The following is a 21829-nucleotide window of genomic DNA, read 5'->3' as shown; positions in this document are numbered from 1 at the left end:
GTATGTGTTTTCAATTTCCAATGATTCTAATTTCTAATTTAACTTCCCCTTGGTTTCTCTATTGGAGGCTACTATTACTGAACAAATAGGCTATCCCTTATTTTCAAAGCCCATTATTGACAGATAATCTGATTTCCCACACGATGAGTTTAGGCAATGTCAGAGCCGAGATGTTGCGGTTTACGTCATAAACCTGGCAGGAAAGTTCAGAGCGGGCAGTCAGTTTAAACAGCAAGCCAAACTATTGTCAAGACATTAGGCAATTAGGCTACTGTAGCCTACCCCGGAATACAAAAATAAACTTCAAAAAGACAGAAAGTTTGTTGTAGCCTACTGTATTCATGGAGTCTCAATGACCGAATCAGTAGATTTACCTGTTGTCAGTTCGTTCAATTCATTTATTGTAGGCTAGTAGCCTAGACAAATATGAAACGGAGATGTAACGTGGCTACCGGCGGGATTTTGAACTTGCATGTTTCATGCATTTAGGTTAGGTTAGGCTACTTTCACTTTCTAGAGTGCGCATTAATTACGTAAAAGATGCTTCATACCAAAACAACGATCAAACATTATCAAATGTATCATGACGTGTTGTCACAAAGACTTACTCCAATTAGAAAATCGAAACCAAAATCATGTAAGTGTAAGTGTTCTCTCATTGACTCCTGTAGGCCTATAAGGAAAATGCGATTTCAGTTTGTAAAATCTATCCCCCCATCCCAACTTAATTTGCCTATTTCACGCCGCCATTTTGAATATCGATAAGCCGTAAACCCACTTCCGGTTAACAATGTCTTATGGAGAAACTAATGTTATCGGAGCTATCTACAAGTTTACAAGTAATTTGCGGCATCTGCCAAATATTAATAGGTCACATGTGGCAGTCATTGTGTAACATCACACGAAAACTAAGTGATCCAAACTGGATCGGGGATATAAATTGTTCCATGAACAATTTATATATAAATATGAAGGTAAAGTCAAGTCAGCTAGCTAGATGGCTAATACCAGATAACTAGATGGATAATACGAGATAAGACACAACAGCTTGTAAATGCACTTCAATAAAGCAGTGTAACAAAATTATCCTGTAGGCTAGCCTATTTCTACTAAACCATCAGAATTGGATTGTAGATAAAGATTGTTCCATGAACAGTTTATGTTTTGTGAAGGTAATGTTGATGTCAGCTAGCTAGGTGGCTAACATCAGATCCAAACAGCTTGTAAATGCACTTCAATAAAGCTGTGTAAAGAAATGATCCAGTATTTTATTTTGAAATTATTACGTGCATGTTGTTTTTGTATAGTCTCCAACGTAGTAGGCCTAGATGGTAGTGTTGTTGTGAGATCACTGTGCTACCAATCTCTTAGAAAAAACGAGGAGCCGCACAAACGAGGTGTAGTGAACATTGAATCTGTCAGGGGGAAAAGGAACAAGTACGCCGAAATAGCTATTGTTTACAACAGTCTTTTTGAAGGGGGCACGTTGGCCAAATAATATTAAAAAGATGGCTATGGTTTGTCAACAAAAACGTTGTCTAGAGTATGCATCAATAATTGACAAACAAACGCTACCTACCCTGTTTTTCGTGCTAAACATCACTGAAGCCTAGTTGATTGAAGGATGACATCTTACTTGCAACAGTGTCGATGTCTGAGACCTGGGCAATGTTAATAACAAATGCACCTTCCTGTGTAGACTACAGTAAGGAGTCTACACAGGCACTAGACTACTACACTACACTACAGTAAGGAGCCAAACTTGTGAAAGTTAGGTGTGTTTTATGGGGAAATGTTTTGGATATCATAGAAATTATGGTCATATGAAGGACAGATACACACACGAGGCATTTAATCAATGATATACCAGCTTGGCTTTTTATGTAAGCTTGCCTTTTATGTAGGTACATTGTAAAAGGCAATCTTACATAAAAAGCCAAGCTGGTATATCATTGATTAAATGCCTTGTGTGGATGTGTCCTTCATATGACCATAATTTCTATGATATCCAAAACGTTTCCCCATAGAAACACAAATTGTTGCAACACTATGGAAGACAAAGCTGTTATTTCTTTCCCAAAAGTTTTAGTTGTTGTTCCACGAGTTAAGGTTCAGAAACTTTTGCTAATATGTTCCACTCACCGTGCTATTACTAACACTATTTCGGCCAGCAAGACTGCAGTGATATGCTGTTTTGTGTGTTGGTAGAGGACTCTGTAATCACATTGTTGCACATGCCACGCACTGAGGTAAACGTAACCTAACCAGTTGGTCATTAAAAAAACAAAAACATCGGGACGCTGCAGAGTGAAATCCACATTATATATGCCCTATAAAAGGTTAGTGTCAAAGTAACAAGTAAACAAGAAACATATTTTATTGAAAAACTTGTGGACATCATAGAAATACACAACATGGAACAATACATGAACACCCAAAATGAACACAATGAACAAGCTATAAACCAATTATATATATATATATATATATCTATATATATATATATATATATATATGTATATATATGTACACCCGGAGCCACCTGTGGAGAGCAGGCTCACAGAGAGATGAGACCCAGCAGTGGTTGGCAGGGAGGATCCTCAAGGGAACGTGGCAAACCGCAGATATGCGGCAGGGGCTGGAGCCAGAAGTGCTCCACCACTACGTGGATCTCTGGTAGGTCAAGGTCTCCCACTGCAGCATCGTTATGATACATCTGGGTGCAAGCCTAGATTGTCAGGTGGTTGATCCTTTGCAGGTTCCCAACTTTGTACTAATGGAGGTGAAATGGCCAGACATCACCAGCATCACGAGGCACCTCACATCAAGTTCGTTGGGCAGAAACCTCAACTAAAAATGAGTCACCGAATTTCACCCAGGTGCAAGGTCAGCTTATGGGTCACTGGCCTTCCCTGGTGTGACAGTCACTGACACCAAGTCAGACATTTCCGTGTAGAGGAGAGGATTTGGTGAGACGAGTTCTTCATTGAAGTTCTGAAAGACAAATTAGATATTTTTTATCGTTCCACATTTATGGACATATTTCTTCAATAGTATGTGTGTGTGTGTGTGTGTGTGTGCATGCGTGCGTGCTTTGTTCAATTTTCAATTAGTCTGTTTTACAATTATTTTGTTGATCAGCATGTGGGCGTGCATGTGTGTGTGACATATTTCTCGATGTATTTTCTTGATTTCGGATTCAGTGATTATTACTAACAACTTAGCATGTGGGAGTGTAGGGGTGCGTGCGTATGGATATATAAGAGCAGGGAAGTGAAAATACTCACGTGACAACACCAGCACCTCCAGTTCCACTATCCTCGTGTGAGCTGCATCCAATGCACCTACCTGATGTAAACAAATAGACAAGTAGAGAAAAAGTAGAGAAATAATGAAACAGATCACAGCACCTCTTTAAACTCAGTCCATATCAAGAATAGCTTATTTTCCTGATGCTGACATCCTGCTAAACTGTAAACAACAATGCTTATTAATTAATTATGGTACACTACAATTAGTGCAATGATGACATACTGTAGTAAGTTATGAGTGCTGTGACACAAAATAACATCACATTGATCTGTGTTTCAGTAAAAGGTATATGAAATATAAATGTATGAAATAATCTCTTGTTTAGTTTAAAACAGACACACTAACACAATTTGCTGTCTAAACCTAGCTAACATTACTATCTATATCTTTGCTTTGTTACCTAGGGCTATTGGCTCTGTGCAGCACTAGGTAGAGACAAACTCCACGTAGTGCATGTAGGCGGATGGAAGCTAAAATCACGTAAATATCTACTTGAAACAGAGCAGACTGGCACACAGCAGTGTTCCTGGGAGCTGCCCACGGGTTTAAGAAGCGTAAAACACTTACAGCAACTGAAGCATTCATCTTTAGGTGTTTTTTAAAAGCGATTACAACGAGCGAGAAACGTGTGCCGTTCACCCACCATAACACAAACACGACGTTGTGCCGTAGGCTGGTGTATTTAGGAAAAAGTTGGAAGCTAAAATTGCGTTTAAATATCTACTTGAAACCGAGTAGACTGGCACACAGCAGTGCTTCATGGAGCTGCCCACGGGTTTAAGAAGCGTAAAACACTTGCATACATTGTATTTCATACATTTAGTCCCCCTATGAGAAGCACTGAAGGGGGGAATTCCCCCCCATTTTGAAAAATGGATTTTAAGCCCTGGATTAAATTTAGCTTCATGTGTTCCACTGAACATTATAACAAGTGGGTTCACAATGTGTGGGGCTGTGCTAAACCTGACCATAAGGCTACTTTGGCCAGAGTTCAAAGTAAAAATGTATTGAGACAAGGTAGCATCCCATCAGGGTTATCTCAGAATAGTATACTAGCCTATAATATACAAACCATAACTCATAAAAAAAGCTTAATTAACTAAGTGCCTGCTGATCAGATAGGCTATGCCTACCCAGATAGCAATTTCCTTTGGGCCGGATCCGCATAAAAGCCTTTAGATCCGCCTGTAGTGGACATACGGTATCTGACTGTGGGCCAGATCTGCTCCTGATAGAGGTTTCAGCTCTGCTTGTAATGCTGTTTTATCACCGGTTTACAGATTTGTCCCAGGTCCGATTTCCGCAACTCAACTGGAAGTCAGGAAATGCGTTTAAAATACAAAACACTGATTTGGCCCAAATCTGTGATACGGATATGAGCCGAAGGACCATTTTTTCACAGCAGACCCAGGTGGTAATGATATTAATTAAGGTGCTGATTCTGCTAAATTGACCTTTCCCTACTTCATTGTCAACTGGCTTCTAAAGAAAAAAAAGGTATTTTGGAATGGCACAAATTTAGAAACTATGGGGGTGCACTATGTTCCCATGGCCACTTCATTTCTACAGTAAGGCTGGAAAAGAATATATAGTTCACTGTAAAAAGTTTAACGTAAAATTTACAGCAACTTGCTGGCAGCAAATAACCAGCAAGTTGCTGTATTTCACTTTACAGTACACCTACTGTAAATGAAATCACAGTACCTATGCCTGATACTGTAAATGCAAACTACAGTAGTACTACCAGTGCTGTAATGTATACAGTATTGAATTGTCTACCGTATTTTTAATCACAGTACTTATGGATCATACTGTAACTTAGTACAGTAGTAATACCAGTGCTGTAATATTATATACAGTAATTTTGGGAAATTCATATCCTGCTTTATCTACTGCCAGGATAAATTTCACTAGGCCTAGGTATGGTTTAGGCTACACAAACTTGCATAAATAACCATTGACAACTTGTTATCAGTTTAAAAAGCAAGTACATTTATTCACTTTTTTCCGTTTAGAAATTCTCGTGTGCTGCATCCTAACGTTAGACCAACGGTTGCAGTCAGCCTGATCCACCACCAGTAGCAGAGTGAAGCAGCACCTAGCAGAAATAGAAGAAAAAAAGATAAACCGTGTTAGATAACAATTTTCAACTGAAACTGAAGGCTACTTACAAGTGAAACTTTAGAATAATCATTTATATATATACTGTATGTTTTTTGAGTTTACTGTCAAAATGCCAGGCTGAAGATGGTGTTAGCATAACTCAGTTTCGCAAGGTATATTTAGCTGCTAACGTTAGCCAGCTGGGTGAGCTCATTGATGATGTTTGCTTGCAGCAACACATAGATATATGTACTGATTAATGATGAGTTAACGTTACATAAGTTAGCTGGTAGCAGCTAAACCTCCACGTTAACGTTAACCAGCAGCACATCATCTTCAGCCTAACATTGTGACAGTAACATACTAGGCCTAGCACTACTAGCTTAATGTTTTATATAAATTATATGAATATAATAAACTGTAACTTACTGAGAACTAAGGTAGGCCTAATATAAACGAGACTGCCAAAACGTTAACGTAACATAAAACTTAATGCCACCTTCACAGCAACAGCAACTATGATAGCTAGCCTAACGTTACTTACTTAGTTGATCCAACAAGCATGGATGAGTTTGTAAGTTAGACAGTACAACGTGCATAGACTGTACACATGCCCGAATTTAATGTAGTACAATTTCACAATGAAACATTAACGTTACATAAATAAATGCTTGCTTACCATTAAGGTGGAGCTGCGAACTTGACAGAGTGCTGAACACCGTTGGTCTGACTGACTGAACTGTAGCTCAAAATGATCTCCCCACAGCCGGACAGTTCAAACGTCGTCGCTAGCGGTGCACGCGTTTCAATCACCACGCCAAAATTTCCCAGTAAACCATAAATCCATGACTTTTCAATATCTTTTCAAAATGATGATTTTGATGGAAAATCAACATAATATCAATGTCACCTTGCTATCTGGGAGCTTAACTTTGTATTTATGTGCAAAAGAAAACAGAAAACCCCAACTGATTTTCCGCCATGTTTTTCAAAAGTTTCAAAAGCTGACAAGTGAGGGAGGAGTCAGATTTATTACTGTGTTATGATTCGCAGCAAATTTTTATTACTGTAGTTTGACCATTTTTGACCATAATTCATAGCGAAACTACAGCAACATACTGTATTCACAAATACAGTACACATTTTTCTCAAAAACAGCAGTGATGCTGTGAAAATCACAGAATCTTGTTACAGTGTTGGCTCAATATTGATCATATGCTCGTTTCATTATTTTTATTATTACCTAGCAGTGGTAAAAGTAGTCAATTGTTGTTTGTGTCAGATCAAACAGTGCTATGAGACAACCCCATATTCTTGCCACGCATGCAGAAGTCCAAGAAGTAACGTTAATCAAGGATCTTTGGTTTGCTCACTATCAATCTTTGGGCATGATTTGCCAGCCTGGGGTTGGACTAGGACACAGCCCAACTTTTCAAGGTATCTGCTTTTTATCTCTGTTGGTTTATTCAGAGACAACAACAAGCAGCCGAAATGATTGATAACTTTACTGTAAGTTTATACTATTATTTTCCAGCAATATAGGCTAGGCTACTAGCTTAGCTTGAGCAAAACAGCCATCACAATAACTAGCCTATTTTGGTAACAGCTAACGCTAACAGGATCACTGTAATTGTGACTTAACCTATTTTCAAAAAGGAATAAATAATGTTTATTTTTTGTTGTTTCAGATTGACCATGGAGATGACTGAGGAAGACAGCCTGAATATCGATGGGAACAGTGGAATTAATACGACTTAAACGTTGTCTGGGATTGCACTTCTACAGCCAGGTTGTTGAATAAAAAAAATAATAAGACATATGTGTAAAGTTTTTTTTACCCCCCTAACGTTATTGTGTTTGTAGCCTAGCTTATGTTTATTAGTTGAGCTGTTGGGAAAACCTTACGAACTTTAGCCTGGGTGAACCTATAACGAACCTGTTAGCAAATGTGTAGCAAACAGATTTTTCAGGATAATTAATTACCAATCACATTTCACATGTCAAATAAAGCCAGCTGATTTCTGATAAACGGGTCCGTACCACACACAATAAGCGGATCCGTATTGCATATGATAAGCAGATCTGGAACACGTCAGTAACACAGACTATCATACGGAACTGGGCCAGTCTTAGCCCTTATTGGAACCAGATCCGTCAAACGGATTCAGACCAGTTTTGGACCGATGTGCGTTTGGACTCCGGATCAGGTCCATTATGCAGATCCGTGCCGGACGTTGTGGTAGGTGTGGCACAGTTCCGTCCCAGTGTATGTTTGCTATCTGGGTATAGACCCCTCTTGAAAGACCCAAAGTGCCAGTCAGATATACCTTGAGTCTCACATTTTTAAAGTCTCAATGTGTCCATTAGTTTACACAGAATTCACTAGAAGTCATTATTTAAGGGGTTATTTTTCAAAATGTTCTGCCGGGGGTGCATGCCCCCCGACCCCCCTAGCCTTCCTGTGTGTGACACTGGGCTAAGCCCCCAATGTTTCAAATGTCTGGCTCCGCCCCTGATTGCAACTGCATGCAAATTACAGTTACAGCTATATCATGAGGTTATTAAAGCTGGTTCCGATTTATCATTGAATCAAAGGCTACAATCTGTTCAAATGTACCAGAATTCAGGCCCCAGCTGTGGCGTAACTGGCTGGGGCACCTGCACCGCATGCCGGCGACCCAGGTTCGATTCCCGCCCCGTGGTCCTTTTTCCTGGATCCCACCCCGACTCTCTCTGTCGGTTGAGAACATCATGTTAAATGTCATACAACCGCTGAGCGGTAATTTATATTTTAGTATGTATATTGCCAAAAGGATAGGTTGGGTATTGAAATATGGTCCAATACAGTACAAGAGTGACATTTCAAAAGACACTTCTGGAATATCAATGCAGAGAAGAACTGAACTGTGTGTGCCAGTTGTTGAGAGACACTGACTGGGCTTAACCCAAATGGTAGAGAAAATTAGTAGGGACAATTAAGCATGGCTCTGTTGTTGAGCACTTTCTCTCTTTAGTCAACACAAAAACAGAACGACATGTGTGAGAGTGACTAAGATACTGAAGGAGATAGTCAAGGACCAAGTAGATGCTGGTTTTGTTTGTTAGTTTTGTTTGTTTGTTAGAGGGGATGCATCCCCTCTATTGAAATCCGGTGACTTCTTATTGCATTGCATGTAAATGCAATGGACTATTATCACTGTTCTTCTTATCTGTTATTAGAGTGCATGAAAATGCACTCTACTGTTATCCGATTTTTTCTTATTATTATTATTCCGCTGACTTTTTTGTGTGCGTTTAATACAGCTTCAACCGTTTAACTTAGAAACTTCATTCAAACTGCGTTGCGTAGGTCTTACTTATGTGACTTCAACTTTGTAACTTTTATACTTTTTAAACTATTAATTAAAAACTACTAAAATGTCCCCATTGACTTAACATTAGCAATTAGAATCCTATGCCTATCCTATAGTTCAGGCCACCTGGAGCAACTGTCTCTGGCTTTAAGCATACAATATGGCTGTATTAAGACTACAGATCCTGTTCAACTGCTTCCTGTGCCCAAAACTGTTTCAAAATAAAAGTCCCTTTAAACTATCAAACTTTTTAACTGTTCAACTATTATCAACTGTTTAACTGTTCAACTGTTGTAACTGTTTGTCAACTATCAACTGTATCCTCTGCCTTAAACTGTTTCAAAATAAAAGTCCTCACTAGCTAGTTAGCATTGTTAGCATAGTTAGCATTTTAGCATAACTGCTAAAAATGATTAGCTAAGTTAGCTGAGTCACATGGTTAGCATTGTTAGCATTTTAATAAAACTGCTAAGCCTTTAAACTATTTGCCTATCAACACGCATTAAACTTTCAGTCTGTCAACAACTTTTAAACTATCTACATTTAACTTTTAAACTTTCAACATTCATTAAACTATCTGTCTATTAAACTATCTGTCTATTAACAACTGTTAAACTATCTACATTCAACTTTTAAACTGTCTACTTCTAAACTATCAACTTTTATTAAGCTATGCTATGTCTGTCCTAGCTTCATTTTCATGCACTTGTAATTCCCTGGAATTACATTCTCTAGTTATTATTCTTCTTCCGACCAAATTTGACGTTTAATGACACTAAAACCACTGAACCGTTTGACGTCATTCAAACACTCCTACAAGGTCTTGTAACGGACAATTGTACAAAGTCATTTTTACATTTGTGAACTTTATACTTTTTGAGATATTTACGATAAAAGAGCAATAAATTCCCATTGACTTAACATTGACCGCCGTGGCGGCAACTTTAAGCATTATGACGTGACCTGCAGCTGAAAGAAATGCAGCTGTGAATCTTCTGAACGTCTTCGCCTGCTGTGCCTTGGTCACTTTATTTGCTCGTAAAACTCTCCTTCAGAGGCACATTTCTCTAATTACAGACAAGGTAAGTGTTCCGGTTTTTGGTATTTGAGTCATTTATGCCGTCAAACATTATGTAACGTTAGCGTTATATGTATGAAATGATGGGTCACAAATAACTAAACTAACGTTAGTGAAATAGTTGACGTTAGCACCTTGCTACGTTACGTGTATTATGTAAGGAAACCCACTGTTAATCAACGTTAATATGTCGTCAACTTTACAGTGACCGGTTAGCTGTAGGTTTCGATAGCTAACGACAATGAAACGTAATGCACCAACGTTACATTTGTTCATTAGGCCTACTAACCAGCAGCGTTTTAACTAGAACGTTAATGTAAACCAGAGAAGTAGGCCTACCGATACTAGGCTCTGGTTCTATCAGGTCACTTTCCACAGGTGTATAGAATCAAGCACCTAGAATAGCATATGAATGCAGACTGCGTGGTGCTTGATTGTAGCCTAGACTACTGTGTGAAGGGACCTGACGCTCCTGATTCTTACGTAGCCTAAGTAAACACTATCACGGAATGCTATAGTTCGTCTATTGTTTGGTTTCATCAGGTCCCTTTCCACAGGTGTATAGAATCAAACACCTAGATTATGAATGCATTGGTGCTTTATTAATACACCTGTGGAAAGGGACCGTATGAATGTCATGAATAGGCTACTGTTAAGAAATGGACCATACGACTAGTCTTGTTAAAACACACTACATAAGTTGAGCTGTGTTGTCAACATAGGCTACAATGTTTACTTGGCCTACTCATTTCTGCATTGTTCTGGTCTATAAATTAAAGTGTAGCCTGGCACGTGAATCAAGCTTTCCAGTTGTAGTACATCGTAATCTGTAGGAAAAATGTGGCTGACAGACCTAGCAAGCTGTTCAAGTTATAGCAGTTGGTTATCAAGATACTTAGTATCAGAATGATCCGTCCTTACTCATATGATTATCAACAGCAACAACAAACCCATTGCCTGCAAAGTTTTATAAGCTGTTAACGTTTTATATGTAAAAAAATCAACTATCCTTAAACTGAAAACAATAAAACACAGAATTCTGCTTTGTTTGCAATTTAATACTATAGGCTAGTATTTAACTACCAGTAGCTTGATGGTGCAACAATTGTATTATACTCTACCTTTTTTTTATTGTCCTAGAATTGTTGAGAGAATTGTTTAAAGCTTAAACTGTTTACGTTTACGTTTACCTGTTAGTCGTTAGGTTAAAAATGTGTCAGCCTAATGTAATGTAACAACTTCACTTAAATAAATGAGTTGTACAATTGCAGACATTCCTTGTATTGTTTTGGTATATAACTGTTAAACTTGTTTGCTTTTCTTTTAGGTTCCAGACCAGACCAGTGGTGATGACCGTGTATGACATGACGTGTGTGCTGTCTGTGTGCACACCTGTCAACCATACATCTCTGACAATTTTGCTAGCAACATTCCTACTAACATACATTCTTAAAAACATGTGACCATATCTCAACATATCTGTGCACATACCATTTAACCATACTGAGACTTATCCGAGATCTACACTGAGACATTCTAAGAACTATATTGTTGTGTGAGGACTACTAACTATATGGAACTTGTATACTTGTGAATCATTCATACCTTTGAATCATACCTATGCTGTGACATCTGTGAAACTTAGCTGTGCTGTTAGACCTCTGTTTTTAGACCTGAGCTGTGTTGTGTGAAAATTAAGATTCTAACCTAAGTTCTGTCTAAAACTGATCATCTGTTAAATCTTATTCTTCAGTCTGTATCACCACCAAATGTGACCTATTACTATTAACTGAGACCTCTAGCTCTTTCTGCCAGTTCAGAATTACCACTGATAAATAGATCTGTCTTAAGATATTTAAAGAAGATTGCCATTATCAAGTTCTGTAAGAATGCAAATTCAGTAGACATCTGGTTTCTCCCTAATCATTATTGGGTAACTTTAAAATTGGTTTCAACAACTGTGATATTTTTTTTTTTTTTTTTTTTACTTCAAGCTTACATTGGTTGTTAAGTGTTCATTAGTGTATTCTGAGTATCATTCTGCTGTATTAAAACAAAGAATGTTGATCAATATTGAATTAACAATATAGGCTACTCTAAGCTAACATCTAACCAAGTAAGTTGTTTTCAAGAATACTGTAAGTCTATGTAATCTGAATAATTATACTGTAAGTAATATAATGTTATAAACAGCATTTTTTTTGCATTTACATGCAATGGTAATTCCCTGGAATTACATTTTCTAGTTATTATTATTCTTTTTACCTTTTTGTGCGCGCTATTCAGCCCAAACCGCTTAACGTACAAATTTGGTTGAAACACCGTTACGTAGATCTTCCAAGGCTTTACCGTCCTATCCGTATTCATTTTTGAGAAGTTTATACTTTTTGAGATATTTGTAATTAAAAGTGTATTTTTCACCCATAGACTTGAATGGGGGCTGTGATGTCATAATAGAGCCAGCTGCACTTGGTAAGTAGTTCTCAGAGCAGTTCCCAGGCTAATCAGAACACTGGCACAGGTGTCACCTGTGAGGAATCTGACTGTCTCAGCTTCTAAGCATACAATCTAGCTCTACCTGAACTACACATCCTGTTAAAGTGTTTCCTGTGTGTCAAAATAAAAGTCCCAGCCATATCTCATGTATTCAGCATTATATCTTCAGAACGGCTTGACGTACATGCTTCAAATTTGGTACAAGTGTTTTTATGGACTCAAAAGATGAAGTGAGTTGATGTTGGAGGTTGAAGGTCAAATGTCAAGGTCAAAAACACCTTGAGTTTGATATCTCAAGAATGCCATGTCACACAAGATTCAAATTTGGTTACTCCAAAAGCACCTTTGCAGGTATCACAATTACCCTACCAACCAGCTAGCAGCAAGCTCAACAGCCCCACCAACACCCTAACCAGCAGATTGCATCCCCTCGTGTAATTCCTCGGAATTGCATTTCTAGTTTGAATTATTATATTTTTTATTTATAATTATTTTAATTTATTATTGTGTTAAATGCTCCAAATGTAAAGCACTTTGAGCTGAACGGTTCTATACAAATAAAGCTTATTATTACAATGCATGAAAATGCACTGTACTGTTCTTCCAAAGTCTTCTTATTATTACAGTGCATGAAAATGCACTGTTCTGTTATCCGAAGTCTTATTATTATTACAGTGCACTGTACTGTTCTTCCTAGGCTTCTTCTTCTTCTTCTTCTTCTAACGCAGTTAATGCAGCTTCAACCGTTTAAACTATGTTACGTAGGTCTTGCTGAAGACATCTGGGCTTTGTATTTTTCATCTTTGTAACTGTTATACTTTTTAAACTATTAATTAAAAACTACTCAAAATTTCCCCATAGACTTAACATTGGGCTGATGACATCACAATCGGGCCGTTAAGCAATTATAAAATCCTAGGCCAGGTGGCCAGGCCACCTGCACCCACTGTCAGTTTCTCAGGCTTTAAGCATACAGTCTCATTCTCTTAAGACTACACATCCTGTTCAACTGTTTCCTCTGTCCACAACTGTTTCAAAATAAAAGTCCTCACTACAATAATTCCCTATTAAATAATTTAACCATTGAAACTATCCACACCTATGTAACTGTTCAGTCAATCCAACTATATTAAACCTCATCTACCTATTAAATAATTTAACCATTTAAACTATCCACCTATTTAACTGTTCAGTCATTCCAACTATATTAAACCTCATCTACCTAGCAACCAATTTAGCAACCACCTCAAGTACCCTAGCAACAGCCTACCAACCACTTCCACAGTTACAACCTAGCAACCAATATAGCAACCAACATTTTTTAGGGTGCGACTAAAAATGTGCCTGGGTCGTACTGGTTCACCTAACGTGATAAGGGTGATAGCTCCTACTTTCCTGGCATCTGCTGTCTCTCCACCAACTAAGTGTTTGTTCTCCTTTGACTAGTGCTGCACGGTGCACCAATACTAAGAATCGCAATACCCTGAAATTAGAAACGTCACAATATTTTTAATAGTATCAATACTTTTAAGAATGGCAGTCGGTGCTTCCCGTAACCTATGTGTCTTTTCTCCTCACACACACACACAGCTTTTAACCTGCAGCTGCCATGGTAAGTAGCGAGACATGGCTGCTAGTTTAAGTGATGCTGTGGCCACACAGCAACTAGGGTTGGGTATCGTTTGGGTTTTATACGATACCGGTGCTAAATCGATACGTTTAAAACGGTGCCTGAACCGGTACTTTGTTTTTAAAATGTTTTCAATAAAATGGTCTAAAGCATGAATTGTTTGTTTTTTTCAATGATTATGTAATTGTCAACATTATAAAATCGAAATAAATCATAGAAGAGATGTATACTAAATCTTTGGGATAGTGGAAAGTATTATTGATCCCTATCCTGTGTGAGAATGTATTGTGCCAAACTTCATAACGTAACTTAGCAACAGTGCTGCCAGCCGAGCTAGCTGCAAGTTACCAGTGAACGGTTAGCCCGAGAATTCTCGTCTGCAAATCAAAATTCCACTGGAGCTCCAAGCGGATTTGTACACGCAGCCTTATAACACTGTTTACAGCTCTTCGAGTCACGGTAAAATTTAATTTTTGGTACATAGCTAATTTAGATAAACTTATGGTGTGGGTGCGGAGGTGTCACTGTTTTCAGAGGGGAGGCCCACATTGATGGAGTTTGGGAACTAATGATATAAATGATTGCTAGTGAATTCGATATAGTAGATCATTTTCCAAACCAGACACCCTTCAGCATTTTCAAGGTGACCAAGCAATGACATAATACAACCTAGTCAACAAAGAGGTGAAAAACCATTACAGCGCTTCAGAAATTCCATTCTTCCCAGCTAGCCTATTTTGTTATCTGACAGTCTTCCTTCCTTTCCCTTAATTAATTTACCAGCTCCCTCTGCCTCACTGCAGATGAGACATCTCAGACTGCATAATTAATACATACTGTATTATTCTGCATTCACATGAGAGAGACCTGGGTGGTAGCTCCTGAGTCTGAAGCATCATATTCCTCATCATTATGAGATGAGATTAGCAGACTCAGGATTTTTGTTGTTGTTTCTCTATTAACCTTGGAGATGGTATAGGTTAATGTTTCAATCACTTCTTCACTCTGGGTGGGCCAGTGTGGCACAACAGCTAGTTTCCAACTGAACGAACAGTCAAGCTTTGATTAAACTTTGTGTGCACCCCTTGCACAGAATGCCCTGTTTCTAATAGAGGACATTTTCACAGATGGAGCGAGATGGCAATGGAGTGCTGAGAGAGAAATCATTTGAACAGTGATCATAAACGTAATGGCACCCTTGAATGAGCTTTATGTTTTGGAGATGTTGGACATCAGAGTTTTTTCCCCTTTTTCCCATACTTTGTAAGAACTGAGGCTCAGTGGGGAGGTTCAACAGCAGGAGTGATCCATTTGGAGACCCATCAATAATGTAGATGCTGGCACATCATGAAATTCATTTACGCTGAAAAGCTCAGCCACATCTTTGTCATGTAATGCATTTTTTCATTTATTTGTTAGTTGGAGTCTCAAATAGTTTTTTCAGTGGAAGACTATTAATTTAGGATGCTCTATTTGTTAATGCTAACACATGATGAGGTAATGGCTCATATGTTATTCTTTCCATTACGATTGTTTCAACAATTTCTTAGACCTTAGTTTTGTTTTTCACTGAGCTAATCCATGTTCTGCTTGTTAATGAGGGTGTGGAGTACATGAGCATGATCTGATTGATAAGATAAACAATGTGTTCTGTCATGCCCTGTCAAATGATATGATGGCTGAGGACATTATGCACCTGAACAGATGTACCCAATAAGGTGCCAGACTTGGAATACAACAAGTCCACCATGAACCTCTGCTGCTACTGCCAGGTTTTCTTCCAGACGAAAAGAGTTTAAATACTCTGTCGCCATCAGCTCACAAGAAGAACCAGCTTGAACCCAAACTCCTTGTAGAGTGACTGCCTCCAGGAGTGTATCAGGGTGTCCTCCTGTGAGCTAGACATGATGGTCTCCCTAAGGTTCAAAGCTCTAAACTGCACCCCTCTTGCTCTCCTGCTTTGCAACCGTGCAGAAGCATCCAGCTGGTCTCGCGCTCTGGGGCCCCCTGCCTGCTGCCAGCCATGGTGTTAAGAGTGATTGTTGTTTGCTCTCAGAACAAATTACATTCGACTATGGAGATCTGAAACTCTCAAGGGACATTTTATTATCAGTCGCTGACAGTTTACAAGCCAATCATCAGACGGTGGAATTCTACTGAGCTCACTTCCAGTTAAAATGTATGGTGAAATGCCTCAAAAAGTCAATGATTTTGGCAAAAGTCAATTTTAAAATGCAGCAGCCAAACACGTACAACCCCAGTATTCCATCTTGATTTTGAAAAATGGCTAATACCACATGATTAACAGTGAAGTCCCTGTCCTGTTTAGAAATAACCATTGTTTTGTTTATGGAGCAAGCTGTAAGCGGCCAACTAACAGCTGCCAAAAAAAATAAAGAAAATTAATTTTACTGTGAATTGTTAAAAACTGTGCTATCAAGTCAAACAATGGCAGGTCATCAAACCAGCAGAGAAATATCTCTCGGAAAACTTCATATTGAACTAGTTGATTGTAGTTTTAAGAGACTAAACTTGAACAATGTGAAATGTTTCATTGGAACAGTTCTCTTTCTCCATATCACTGATCAAGCTGAAGTGTTTTAGTTGACCTAGCTTTTGCATCCCCCTAAAGTATCCTCCATCCAGCCTAGTTTTGCTCTATTATATGAATAATTCATGGATAGGAATTTTCACTGTGGGAAAGACATTTTTTGACACATAAAAATAATATTTCAGTCCTGTTGTTGATAGCCCTGCTTTCTGAACAGAGTGTTATATTTTTGTGAGTTTCCAGATATTCCAGATGTGCAAATTTCCCTCACGGGATCAAAAGAGTATATATGGGCATTTATCAGATTTCGGGCCTATTTGGGTTACTGAAATTTTGAAAAATAAAATTCAAACTTTTACTAATTGGTATGCAACAAGTTATCAGTCATTTTGATAGGAGTAACCTTGTGAGCTTGGTTGAGACCACAATATAAGGGAATTTATGTTTTTTTTGTCATTTTTCAGGTAAATGTCATTACCATCACATTATCTAATATGTACATTTTAAAGATGAAATGGTCAATCAATGATCAATTATGGTTTCACGTGAAGTCTATTTTATCTTGAACTTATTAGAATTGTTGAATTTTACTTACAACATGAATTATAGTCGTTTAAGTATCTTATTTTTTTTTTTTTTTCACTCGACCCTGGCTTGGAATTTCATTTATTTGAAATAAATGCCATATATCATATCTGTTTTCATCCAGTGGCAATTTAGACTGTCCAACATTGTCAAAAATATCTAATTAATGTAATTTATTGTAATTTATACATATTCTATTGGCAAAAATGTGATGGTGATGACATTGCAGTTCTGGTAATGACATTTGTTGCGGTGATGACAAATCACTGATCGTAATCTATTGCAATTAAATGTTTATAATTTAGAAACCCAAGTTGAACTGACTTTGTGAAAAAAAAATGTATTTCTTTTAAAATTAGTACTTTAAATGTATCTGCAAAAATGTCATCACCAACACAGTCGTCATTACCACTACATTTCAAGCTATAATGTGCTGGTAATGACTGTGTTGGTGATGACATTTATACCGAAAAACTACCCTAAGAAGTACAAATGATCACCATGCAAGTGTAGCTAGCTTTCTACATGTAATGTACATCATTTAAACTATTAAAGTCATTTTAAACTTTCAGGAATATTCAAAAATACAGAAATACAATGCGTATGGTAATGACACATAATAAGTGTACATGCCCAAAACGAGGGATAAAGAGTAGATTTTCTTATGTTTCTGGACATCAAGGCATCAATCTTTCTGCTTGACACCCATGTATTCCACTGTGATATTAGGTGACCATGGTTACCAAATATTTTTTTGATGAAAAAACAGTAGCAAAGTGCCTTTATGTAGAGTGTGCTGGTAATGACGGCTAAACCATGGGACAGGTAAACATTAAGCAAAATAAAACAGGAAATGCATATATATGCATAATGTGTGCATGCAGTTCATTAGTTCAGGTAACATTTAATTCATATGCATGATTTTTTAAATTAAACGTGTCTAAATCATGAGTAGGAGCAACCATTAAAAAGGCTTGTTTTTCTTTATACTAATTAGTGATGCTAAACATTATTAGATATGTTTTTAATAGAATTACACCCTGTGGACAGAAATAGGCCCCAATTCTGGGAAATACCCATATACTTAACATGACATTGCTGAATTGTATATTATATAACAATAAATAGAAGCTCCAGTTGTCCAATTGGTTTTGGACAACAGTCGACTTAGGCTGCCATGGGGAGGTATAGAAGACTTATTTCTAATATATTTCTGATGCAGCAACCTACAATTAATAAAGGTGGTGCAATTCATAAGTAGTTAGTTCAAATAACGGTTTGTACTTCTCCTTTGGACAAGCACTTTTGAGTCTTGGAAAACACTTTTCCATTTACATCGGGATTTTGCAAACATTCAGAGTCAATAAAATGAGCCCTGCATGAATAACGAATACTAGCAGCTGCAAGTAAGCATGCTAAACTTGACATCCAAACAGTATTCTAACGTTAGCTTTGAGATTCTGCTTGATTGCATATTGTAACTTAACTTAGTAGTCTCCTCAGTGTACTATGTTGTGATAAGACCTTATGAGTTTACTTTAACTTTAATGCAGCGGTTTTTATCAAATTTGCGCAGCATGGTCAAGATACTAAGCAGATTTAATAGCAATTTAGCCTACTGTGTTCTATGCAGTGCTTTTATGTGGCAACAACAATCCTTCAACAATCGTGAATATTTTGTTAAATGCACATGCAGAGGAGGAGCAGCCGGCTCGTTACGAGAGAGAGCGGGCGGGGCGATGAAAGGCTGTGTGAGTAAAAAGTGCAGCTTAATGAAATGATTTGATCTTATCTTTAATTTAAACAGTAGGCCTACAACATAGAACATCAACGTGTGGTGGCCGGTTTTGATTTCGTGGTGCCCAGCCACAGATTAGTCAACTATGGAAAACACTGAAGGTGTAAGATTAAAAATATTTAGCAGCTTGTGCTTGACGAATCGACGCTCATATTTTGCGTCCATGTATTTTTTGCGTCGATGTCATCGAGCGTCGACGCGTTGTCCCAGCCTTACATAACGCACATCCATGCAAAGCATTACAAATTAATCTTCTGCAGGATAAATGCTTTTTATTCAGTTGGGCATCATGGTTTATTCTGATACTTTATTATTTTACATTTGATATATATAGAGATGGTTAACAAATAATATGTGCAAGATATCCCATGAAAATAATCTTACATGCCTTTTATACATCTTTAAAGGGGGAAAAACAGGCTTAAAATGGTCAGAATGACATGACTCCCCAAATGAATCCTCATCTGAGAAGTTAAAGGAACCATATGTAAGATTGTGGCCAAAACTGGTACTGCAATCACTTTCAAAATACTGAAGAGTGGTGTATCCCCTCCCCCCTGATTTTATGATTAATTGAAATGTTTTTCTTACATACGGTTCCTTTAATTATTTATGTATGCATAACACAAATATTTTTAAAAACTTTTGGAAGAAACACTTAATAATTTTCAAAAGACAGTTTATTGCTAAAATGTCCACATGATCAGAGATCAAGCCCTAAATAGGGGCACAAGTCATTGACCAAATGTTATGCCAGTGTTAGCGTTAGCATTAGCCAATGTAGAACCACTAGCTAGGTTTCAATTATCAAGCTAAGTCTAGGCAAACAAAGGCATCCCTAGGCTAATTGTGTCCCAATGATCGTATGGGGTGCGTATTTGTGAATCTGTGGGGCTTCCTGGGGGGTATTGTACCGTTATTTCTGGAATAACATTAGAAGCTATGAAATTTGTACTACAGTAACGGTAGCCAGCTAGTATTTAGCTTTGCAGTATGTACATTGAGTAAACCTCCCTCATGATACCTTGACGTGCTAGTGAGAGAACTAGCAGCCTGGGCTTTTAGCTCAATTACTAGCACGCTCGCCTCCCGATCCGAGATGCTAGAGAGCAAATATACATTCAGCCAGCTCAAAAAGCGCAAAAATATATGCTCTGTCTTCCAGAGAAGTATACACTACAATTCCAGCTGTTGTCAACCAAAGGCCATCTTAGTGCCAAAAGTTAACCAAACTGAACTTAGCATGGGCAATAACAGAGGAGGAAAAGTGGGGTGAGCATGCAATCAAACTGATGCTTCACTTCAGCCAGAACTGTCTGACCCACCTGCTATAAACTCACTCCTTCCTCTCTTGGGAAAAAGCTGCCAGCTTTGCCATGGTCAGACATGGTATGAGTGTTGTAAAACAATTGACAGAGAACCTAAATTCCGGCCAGGTCCCAGTTATGGCATTTGACCAACCACTATATACATTTACAAAAATGGTTCAGTGGAGTGATCCAGAGATCCAGACTGTTATGGAGAGAGGTTTGTGATGCTTGGTGGGTTACACATAGAGATGGCTCTATGGAACACAATCGGATAACTTTTAGATGGAAGTAGTTGAACAACTGCACTATGTGATAATGGGGTGACTACCTCTGGAACAGCAGACTCCTTCTAAAGGGTGGGCTGCATGGAAACCATTTCCAGAAGTTTCATTTTCAACTGCTAAGCCAGGAATCAAACATGTTTGCATTGCTGGAGAAGTACACTTGTGTTCTTTACGATAAGAAAACGGATCTTGAAAAAGTCAATGATCTCAGGAAGGACTTGTTTTCTCAATGAAAAATATTCCTCCCACACAGGCTGCACTAATACAGCATTCAAATAGAGCAGTGTACCAAGCTAGCATTTGGTCCAAAGGTCTGCAGGCTACCCAGTCAGTGCCTTCTCCTGAAATATGGATGGACCAAATTAGATGATTTTTGGACACCTTTATGGACACTTTTACCAGAGGCAGCCAAAGTATGTAGAGAACCTCTTAAATGTGGCAGCAAAGGTGAGCCTCTCTGCTCTCGAAAGTGCCGATGCCAAGATGCTGGGTTGCCTTGCACAGTATTATGCCAATGTGCCAGAGCATGTGAATAGATGCAAATATGCAGTATGTAGACTAGGACTAATGTAATCTAGTGTGGTGTTTTACTGTCTTAAGAAGTTGCAGGGGACATGTGTGCTTAATTGCATGTTTTTTATGAGGTCTGCCTGAGGTGCTTGAGTGTCTGTGTTTATAGTATCCTTGAGACAATTGGTGGATATAGCCATAGTGTAGCCATATTGTCTGCTTAAAACAGAGGCATATCTATGACACTTATACCTAATTTCAATTTGCTTTTAGGAGGTTGTTTAGGTGGCCTTTGAAATAGCTGCCAATTGTGTGGATAGGCAGTGCAGCCTTTTTTCAATTTCTTTAAAAATGTACTTCCCGTTTGAGATTTCTTGGAGTAATCTTAACGTAGACCCAAGGGACATATATCAAATTTGAAGCTTTTAGGTGGCCTCTGAATCAGCTGTCAATTATATGGGTAGCCATTTTGAATTTCTTCAAAATCTCACTTCCTGTTTGAGATATGTTTGGTCACCCCTTCTATGATATCTTAGGATCACCCAAGGAATATATAAGCTTTTAAGAGGTTGTTTAGGTGGTGATTGAATTAGCTGCCAAATTTGTGGCGGGGAGCGCAACATTTTTCAATTTCTTTAAAAACTCACTTCCTGTTGGAGATTTTTTTGGGCACCCCTTCTATGATGTCTTAGGATCACCCAAGGAACATACATACCAAATTTCAAGCATTTAAGAGGTTGTTTAGGTGATGTTTGAATCAGCTACCAATTTTGTGGCGGGGAGCACAGCATTTTTCAATTTCTTTACAAACTCACTTCC

This window comes from Alosa alosa, chromosome 14 (genome assembly GCF_017589495.1).
Source record: "Alosa alosa isolate M-15738 ecotype Scorff River chromosome 14, AALO_Geno_1.1, whole genome shotgun sequence".
Taxonomy (NCBI): Eukaryota; Metazoa; Chordata; class Actinopteri; order Clupeiformes; family Clupeidae; genus Alosa; species Alosa alosa.
Note: the sequence above shows the minus strand (reverse complement) of the source record.